This window comes from Mastomys coucha, unplaced genomic scaffold (genome assembly GCF_008632895.1).
Source record: "Mastomys coucha isolate ucsf_1 unplaced genomic scaffold, UCSF_Mcou_1 pScaffold21, whole genome shotgun sequence".
Classification (NCBI taxonomy): Eukaryota; Metazoa; Chordata; class Mammalia; order Rodentia; family Muridae; genus Mastomys; species Mastomys coucha.
In genome coordinates, this window is record NW_022196904.1 from 190,618,319 (window position 1) to 190,628,639 (window position 10,321).

General features: G+C 42.5%; 1 protein-coding gene across 2 annotated transcripts in view; it reads right to left on the reverse strand.

The window, feature by feature from the left end:
• Positions 1-10,321, reverse strand: part of Shtn1 (shootin 1) — a 104,467-nt gene that overhangs the window by 87,659 nt on the left and 6,487 nt on the right. The window lies entirely within an intron of this gene.

The following is a 10,321-nucleotide window of genomic DNA, read 5'->3' on the forward strand; positions in this document are numbered from 1 at the left end:
GCTTACTCAGAAAAAAGTTTGCTTGCACATTCAACTCTACATCACTTGTCTACTTTATTCAGAGCTGAAAGTTCATGTGACAGGCATCTGCCTGAGGATATCTGCTTCCAGGTGAGATGGGCAACGGGCCCTGTACCCTTCACTTTACAAAAGTGGGAGCGTGAGTTCCCAGCTGTGTGGGGCACTGCTCATGGAGTAGCCTGAACCTCCACACTCATTTTAGGCCTCCTCAGAGTTGAGACTACAAAGCTTGAAGCCATGACCTAAGACTGACAATGAGCAAGCCTCTGGGGCCACCCTGGGGCCACCCTGGGGCCAGCCCAGTTCAGCAGCCACTGGGCAAGACTGACCTTGAGAGCGTCCACTGGGTTGCATCTTTGTAAATGTTTTCATTGGAATCTATCTTTTAAAAGTAGCTTGGTTTTCTTTTTAAAAATGTTGCCTGCTTTTATTAATAATCTGAAGACAGAAATAAAAACCTGAAGCCAAGAACTTCAATGGCATCTCAGAGGGCACCAGGCATGGCGACACATGCCTATAATTCCAGCATTGGGAAGATCCAGGCAGGAGGATCCACCCTGGCCTACAACAACCCTGTCTCAACCTGCCCTCCCCCCTGAAAAAAAAAAAAAAAAAAAAAAAAAAAAAAAAAAAAAAAAGAACACCTCATATAACCTGGCTCTAGAAATGCATGCTTACCACATGGGCAGAGAATGCCCCATCAACATGGTAAGAAACAAGCTTCATTCCCTCCAGCAGACCCACAAGGCTTGGGACATGCCCTATGACATGACCCACAGGGCTTGGGACACATGCTATGATGGTAATGCTCACACTGCACTACAGAAGCCACATATCCACACAAGGCTCTGAGAATTAGGCCACTGGTGAAATAGCTCTGGACACACAGGTAAGATAGAGCCCTTTAGAAACTATTACATCTTCAGCAGGGACGATTTGATGAAGCACAAAATGAAGCCCTCCAAGCATGGGCTCCTCATTGGCACTCACCACACACATCCCAACAACTGAGTATGAGCTAAATTGCCCTAGGACCTAGAAAATCATTGAAATATGCCCTCCTTTAGCAAAAGCTAAGAGAATCCAAAACACACATTGATGCCGCTGGGTAGTGGCTTATGGCCATGGCCCCAAACATCACTGTTCTACCTAATACTGCTTCAACAACACAAAAATAAAAAGATCTTATTGAGAGACTTTGACTTCAATTACCTAGCATTTAAAAATATCTGCAGAGTTAGGTAGATGGCTCTGCTTGCTGCACAAGCATGGAGAATTCAGCTGGAACCCTTAGAACCCATATAAAGATGGGCACAGTAGCATCACACATCTCTAATCCTGTATTCCTATGGAGACAGGAGACTCCCTGGGAGCCTGAGGGTTAGCCAGCCTGTCATATGCTGTGGTACACAACAAAAAAAGAGCTCTTGCCTCAAACAAGGTAGACAGTGGTGACTGACACCCAAGGTTGTCTCCATATATGATATTTGACTGCTATATGTGCCTGCATTCACATACACACAACACACACACACACACACACACACACACACACACACATACACACACATATACAGCACACTCACACACATAATTTAAAAATCAAAATTGGGGTGAGTGAAATGGTACTTAGAGTAAAAGTACTTTGCCACCAAGCCTGATGAGCTGAGTTCAATTCCAAGTGTCCACATCATAAAAGGAAAAGAATCATGAAAGGAAAAGAACCAACAGCCAATTAGTCCTCTGGCTTCCACTCACGCACCATGGCATGTATGAGCATGCACACACACACAAATACACACATTGATTTAACACTGTATTATTAGTGACCTGCTTTACAGACATACATATAAGCAGGAGTGGCTTATAAAACTATAATCTTGAATTGACACTAAGAAATAAGTTTTTTTTTTCTATTTACAACATCAAATAATGTCTTGGAGGACTTTTCTAAACCATTCACACCATGCATCCATTATACTGCCAATAGACTCAGACAAAACATGGTAAACTCCTAATTGCTGGCTCTTTATTAAAAGCATTAATTAGAACTCTTCACCTATCATACTTTAATAGAAACCACAGAAAAGATGCTTTCTTATAATTATATAGGACTGTAACAACAACAATAAAAGCAGGTACTTAAGGGAAAATACAGATATAGTTAAATGACCTCGGTCGGTCACAGTTGGGGGTAATGGAGGGAGGGGATGAGGCACAGATGGAAAGAAAAATTTTTATTTCTTTGAAGTTCAAAAACAAAGCTCATTCCCTAAACAGTGTTCATGCACACACACAAATGCATGCATGTGAACATAACCCCATTATGATCAATAAAGTGGCCTTCATTAACTTGGGCACTTCATTTTTAAAATATATGTGTATGTGTGTCTGTGCAAGTAAGTACAGTTTCCTGCAGAGGCCAGAAGGGGGCACCGGGTCACCTAGAGCTGGGGTTGGGGTGATTGTAAGCCACATGATGTAGGTGCTGGAAACCAAACTCAGGTCCTCCGTGACAGCAGTAAGGAGCTCTTACCTCAGAGCCATCTCTCTAGCCCAAACAGCTACTTTTTTGATGGCATGTTAAGAGGCTTCACAGAAAGCAATTTTTATTGCTTCGGAACTGGCTAGCAACTGGAGATGTTTCAAATAAGTGTGCACAGCTCAATTTGGCAGAAGGAGTCTTTTTGAAGCAATGCCTCAAACAAATGTGTTAAGTCCCTTCCTATAGGAAGACCCTCACAGCCTGGAAAAACTTTACACCCCGGTTTACCAGCTCCATGCATGCATGTCACTGTGTCAGACGGACAGTAATTAAATGAGCACATAGTGACTGGAAAAACCCCTATCTGTGCAAGTCGGTCTGGCTCACTGAACCTCAGCTTCCTAGGATATGAATCTGGTAATCTTATCCTGGGGAGTAAAAGAATTAACATATAATCCTGAGTGAGCAACACAAGAATGCCCTAGTTTCAAGCTTACTTTCTCCCTGTCCCCACCTCCCAAAAAAAAATGGCTGGCTGGAAAAAAAAAATCCCTGAAAGCAGGAGACTACTGCCCTGCACCAAGTAAGAGTGCTGAGGCAAGCTAATGCGGTAGAAGCCCTCTGCTGTAACGAATCCTGGCAAGGGTGTGGAAGCATGCCTGAGAACCAGACTTCAATCCTAGAAGCACACTGGAGCCAGCCAGGGAGCTTGGCAATCACAGGGCCCTGAACCCCTCTCCCACCCTAGGCTGATGTGCCAAGTCTGAGGAAGAGTTTGGGCATCTTTACTATTTTGTTTTTAAAGGAGCGAGTTCCCTAATGTGCAAGTCAGTGTAAAGAATGACCGCTTAACAGTATGAACTAGACAGAAAGGGGGGATCTGGAGAAAACAAGGAGAATGTCGGGTAAAGCATGTGCTTCGAGAATCACGCTGGTTTTCCATTTTCTAAACCCTTAATGCCTAAGGAAGCCATTTCTTCCAAAGTCACAAATGCAACACAGCCAGCCCAGGAAGAAACTAGGTACTCGTAGCTATCTCAGAAATGTGACAACTCAACGTCCTAATGATTAGCTGCCCACACCACCCCTGGAGAAAGTCAACAGCCATCATGACTCCCCCAGAACTGCCTGTTTTAGCCCTCTAGTTCCAACAAGCCTCTGGGGACCAGGCAGGCCACTCACCCTGCTCCTCTCTAGCACTGTCCCCAGATCAGAGCTTTCAACAATGCTTTCTGTAACTGCACAGTCCAGCATGGTAGCCCTTAGCCACCAACAGCTACTTGAGTTTTAATCAATTATAATAAAGTATAAAGGTTGTACATTAGCCACATTTCACAGATAGCTACTGGATACCACACTGGACACAGAATCTCACCAACACAGCATCAGCTTCCACAGGCCTATACTGTTCATGGCATGGCATCTCTGTTTGGATGCCCCATGAGCAACTCAATCTGCTATAATTGTGAACTTAGTACTTCCCCTTCATAGAGGCTTCCTGTCCCCTGTATTCTGATTCTCCTACTGTTCGTCCACTATCAAACTACTCCTTGTAGCAAGACCAGCCTCACTACCTTCAAAAGCCCATCAAACTCCTCCAGTATGTAAGGAGTGTCTCACCTTTGTGTTCTTCCTAGGCCACCAGCATCAGTGTCCTGATCACACAGTGACACCCACTGATCTATCTCTAGTGCCCTTCCGTTCCCAGTTGATTCTTGCTCTTTTCATCAATTGAAATTTCATTTTCTTACTTAAAAATCTCCAAAGACTTTAGCATCGCTCTTCAACCCCACTTTTCTTCCTACCACTCAGCCCATCCCTGTATCTCTAGGAATGTTTTCTAGAGAAACCTGTGAGATCTTCCCAGCCTCTCCCTTTGCACTAGCAATTCAACTGTCGGTTCTCCTAGGGAGTTCTTCTTGTACGTCTCAGGCAAAACCAGCACTTACATCTTACTATGCTACCAAAGCACCCTACTCATTACAGGCTGAGCATCCTGAATACCAAAGTCTAGGGTGTGGAAGGTCCAACACTGAAAACTTTTTGAGGGCTCAGTTCCAGATTTTGGAGCATTTGAGACTTGACATTTTCCAATTAGGGATGCTTAAATGGTAAAGATTACACAAATATTCCAAAATTCAAAAGGAACCAATGTGAGAGATCCTAAACATGTTCCTCTGCCCAAATCCTTGTGCGTAACATGACACATGTCTGTCTGCCTACCTTTTCTCCTCAACTCAATTGTCTGCGCCCTGCCTAATGGCTGCAGAATACAGGTACAGAGTCTAGGCCTATGCAGAGGAAATAAACAAAAGGTTCAGACAGAGATACTTTGCAAACTAACTAAGCCAAATATTAACATCTGCATTTTAGAAGTGAAGATGTAGATGCAAAGGGGAGTCACAAGTGCCGCAGGATCTGAAGGCAGAACCGTCCTGACCCCCAGAGTCCGTCCCAGCAGCTGGTATTGCTAAGAGTTACTGTGTAACCTGACAGCACACAGGTAGCCTTGTAGGACAATCTGTTTATGCACATCCCCATCCAGTAAGCTTTGCACTGAGGAGAAAGGCTGGTCTGCACTCACGGGAGCATGCTCAACAGTACTCTCCTCATCACACAGGATCTCTACCGTGGAGACACAATAAAAAACAAAAACAAAAACAAAAACAAAAACAACCCCCCCAGCCTTAAATAACAATCAAATGTATCCAGAAAGAAAAGCACAACGTTGCCATTTCCTGACATTTCGTAATGCAGATTCATACCCAAGTGCTGAGTCTGCCTGACAGACTCAGGGAGCCTTGAAACCTTACTAATGGGAGATGAGACCAGTCATAAAGGAGCTGCTCAATTAGGACAGGCTCCCCTTCTGTTCACATCCCAGCGGATCCTCCACTTAGAGCTAGAGTTGAGAGGGAATCCATTTATACCTCCCTTGTTAATTAAATCATTATAAAAGGCAGGAGTGGGGGGAACCACTGGGAAAGCTGATCAAAAAAACAAAGGTGACAGATTTCCTATCAGGAAAGAAATTACGGCAAACCTGAGTTTCATCAATGCTAGGTGAAACACAGTTCAGTGCTAATAAAGAATAATGCTGAAAAAGTACTCTCGACAAACCGCATAAATGGCTTCAAATTAAAATCAGGAAGAAAGGAAACTGAATAGCTTCATGGTATATACACATATCTATTATGTATATACATATGGTACATCTATATTAATATATACTACATATGTGTGTGTACCTGGTATCTAGCCTAGCATGTAGACTTGTATGTCAGACATTCTTCATAACAACAACAAAAAGGCAAATAATTGACACAGCAACAATCTTCTTGATATACCAGAGACTTGAGGTTACAGGGCAAGCCCCACCCCAGCCACTGGAGACACAAGGGCAGTACAGAGGAATACAACTTATCACTATGAACGCCTACAAGAAACCCCTGCTGCTGGACACCTAGGATGGAGACAGGAAGATCTAGGCTGAATTTGCCCAAGTGCTTGGTTTGTACAGGTTTGAGTTTAAAAGGCCTGAGGATGGGGAGGTGGAAGGGCAAGTTAGTAGGGAAAGGATATTTTGTTTCAAGTTCTAGACCAGCAACCAGGCTCCTGCTATTTTCAGTGGATGATGATACATAGCCAGCTACCGCTCTCCAAATGCTGCCCAGAGAGTCTCTTCCTGGTTTTCTTTGTTTGTTTGTTGCTTTTGGTTTGTGTGTGTGTGTGTGTGTGTGTGTGTGTGTGTGTGTGTGCTCGCGCGCGTGACGCGCGCGCCCAGAGAGTCTCTTCCTGGTTTTCTTTGTTTGTTTGTTGCTTTTGGTTTGTGTGTGCGTGTGTGTGTGTGAGACAAGGTCTTTTACTATAAAGTCTTAGCTGCTGTGGAACTCACTATGTAGATCAGACTCTCCTCAAACTTAGTTATCTGCTTTTCTCTGCCTCCCCATCCTGGGATTAAAGGTGTGGCCACCACATCCAGTTTGCCACTCTATTCTTAAGACCTGATCTCAAGAGAAACTACTTTACCAGAGCCTAACAGACATGTAGGAGGGAAGTACCTCCATCTCACACCCTCACCCCACACCCTTCTGCTCCCCTGGGGGTCAGGGGTGGGGTGCATGACACCAAAATAAAACTTGATAGATCACAGCCCTGAACAGGTTCCCTAACTCCCAATCCCAGGACAATGGAGTAATCACAGAACATAGAGACACCCATTCCTTACCACAAATGTTTACAACAGATTTATTAATAACTTAAAAATTTAGGAGCACTCAAGATGTTATTCAATAAGTGGATGAATAAACAATAAACAACCTGTGGTACATCTGTGAAGTGGAACATTATTCAGTGAAGAGACGTGAGCTATCAAGACACAAAAAGACCTACATACTGCTAAGTGACAGAGTCAATATGGATGGTCACATCCATGACACGATTCCTACTGCAGCATTCTGGATCTGTGGTAGTTAGCAGTAGCCAAATGAACAATGAGTGACTAGAGTATACGGGGATTAGGGATCAGGGAAACTACTCTGTGTGGCACCCGTAATGGTGGCTACAGTCATATACTGTTTACATCTGCTACAAAGAGTGAACCCTGGGACAGCAAGATGGACAGCTCCTAAAGGTGCTTGCCTCAAGTCCGGTGAGTTTGATCCCCAGAACCCAGGTAAAAAATAGAGATCCAAATACACCAAGTTGTCCTCTGACCTCCACATATATTCCATGGCACACACGCACCCACACTTCATTCACACATAGACATACACACAAATACACACACACCATAAAAATATTTCTTTTAGAAAAAAGTGAACCCTATTGTAAACTATAGACATTGGTTAACAATAATGCATTAATATTGCCTTAAATGATGAAATCTAAACCATAACAGGGTTCAAAATACACATTCTTTTTAGATCTCTCAAATCTATCTTGAATTTTTCTTGTACTCCAGAATATATTTGTACATTTAAAAAAGTTTTTTTCTACAGCTACATGAACACAGAAATGTATATAAGAATATAAGCAACATTATCATTTCAGTAAATTTGAATTTTATACACTTTAGATATAGATCTAGGGAAATAGCACAGTGGATAAGCATGCTTACAGCAGGAAGACATTAGTTCAAATCCCCAGAACCTATGAAAAAAAAAAAAAAAAACAAGTGTGGTCACACACATCCTTCTAACCCAGCTCTGTGAGGTATAAGCAGAGACACAAGGATTTCTGGAGCTTGCTAGTCACCACCCTAGCTCCATTCTCAAGAGAATAAAGCCGAGTTATAGATCGGATACCTCTCTGCCCTCTGCATGTGCACCTACACACACACATACACACATGCACACGTACACCTACATACCTGTACATATACATCTACACACCTGCATTTGCACAACACACCTACACAATATACCTAGACACCTGTAGCTACACACCTACACATCTGCAGCTACAAACACACACATACATATACACCTGCACAGCTGTACAATATGCCTATACACCTGCATCTACTCCCACATCTACACAATATACCTACATATCTGCAACTACACACACTCAATATACCTACACACCTGAAGCCACACACACATATACACACACATGCATACCTGCATACACATATACACAAAAAATTAAATACATAAAAATCCCACAAAGGCAGCAGGGGATTCACTCTAGGATCAGTCACCATGAACACTCAGATCCCAAAATGCTACTTGTAGTTGGTGTCACTTGGCAACTGTTGTCAATTCCAGCATGGGAGAGGTAAAGACAGGAGGGCTGCTGCAGATTTGGGGTCAGCCTAGTCTTCATACTTAGTACTGGTCTAGCCTAGTCTATAGAGTAAGATCCTATCTCAGAGAAAGAAAGAACAAGGGAGGGGGAGATAGGGAGAGGGAGAGAAAAAAGATGGGGAGGGGGAGAGAGAGAGAGAGAGAGAGAAACAAAATGATCTGCTATCTTCCTATAACCACCAATTATTCTCCTGTATCCTTTGTTATCTCTAGATTACTTAGAGCACCCAGTTCAATTTGAAGTCTACATACTAGATATACCATCTAGATTAATTAGAGAACCTAATTCAGTGTGAAGTCTACACAATGGTCATTACATTACATCTAAATTACTTAGAGTACTCAATTCAATGTGAAGTCTATGAAATAGTTGTTATATTAATTATTTAAGACAAATTATATGGAAAAGTACCTATACATGATCATTTTTTAAGTTTTTCTTTTTAAATTTTTGTATTATTACTTTTATGTGCATGGATGTTTTGCTTGCATGTGTTTATGTGCACCAGATTTGTGCCTGATGTCCACAGAGGCCAAATGACCGCATGGGATACTTTCAATCTGAAGTTGATTGAATCTAGACATGTGGACTCCGTGGAGAGTATGGGCAGATACACAGGATTCCTATATGCATTTGTGCTAGCATTTTGTGGGCCCTATTGGCACACGTGATAAGGCAAAGCCCACATTTTATTCCAATTCTCTTAGTTTTATCTTTGTCCTTTTTGTATCATAGTATCTGAACTGAGATATCTCACTCCATTTAAATGTGCTATTTCCTTAGGTGCTTCTCCACCCTGATCTCTACTTCTATGACCTTGATGAGTTCCTCTTGTTATATTAAGTATTTTTTGGTTTGGGAGTTGGGGTTTAGTTTGGAGGGGTTTGTCAGTGAAGTAACAGGGACAAGGTCTCAAGGAGCTCAGGCTAGCCTCAAAGTCACTGTATAGCTGAGGTTAGCTCTGGCCCTGTGTGCCCCTTTGACACTGCCATGTCAGTTTGCTGCCTTTCCGTGGGTGGACATCAGGCAGCTTTAAGGAGTGTTGCTCAGGCTTTGGGTAGAATCTGATGCTTTCCTCAGGAGTACAGGAGACATCAAGATTTTAAGGGAAAGCCAGAGGTGAGATGCCATTCTTATCATATTCTACACTCATTTCACCACACACAGCACTTTGTGTTCTGTGTTATATCTTGTTTGCTTTTAACTGTCCCAACTTTGCCCAGTGGACAACTCTTCCATTGGCTCCTGTGACTCTTGGATACAGTCCCATCACGTAAGCTTATTAGTTGGAGCACTTCTTCCTTAGTTTTGGGAGCCACAGAATGCTCCAGGCTCATTTGGGCATATTTGGGTATCTCGAAAATCAGCCATTTCCCTTGGGGACTGACCATGTATCTTTTATCAGAGGGCATTATTAGCATACATGTTCTGAATATATATGCACATACATATATAAATATATATGTGTGTGTATATATATTTGTATATGTATATGTGTGTATCCATCCATAAGTGTGCATGTGTGTGTGTATATATGTGTGTATATAGAGAGAGAACATAAACATAGACCTATTTCTACATATAACAACCTATGTCAACAATAAACTAATACAAATTCATACACATGCCTTTAACTCTAGTTCATTACCAAAGGCAAGATTTTTCAAGAGGGAAAAAAGTCTTGGCCTTCCCAAGGTCATGGTATATAAAATACCTTCTCTTTTGGGAGACAGTAAAAAACACAGATTGGGAAACAACAGGTTAGAAGAAAAATAATATTATATATTTCATTTTTAGTTTATAAGTTAATATTTTATAAATAAAAGGAGATTCCATTCCCTGAGAATAGTGTTAATGGAGAGGGTGCTCTGAGAAGTAGCCATGGCTCCAGTCCTGGGGGGGAGTGGGGTTCGGAGCAGCAGCCATGCCTCCAGTCCTGGGGGGGCTCTGAGAAGCAGCCATGCCTCCAGTCCTGTGGAGGGGCTCTGAGAAGCAGCCATGCCT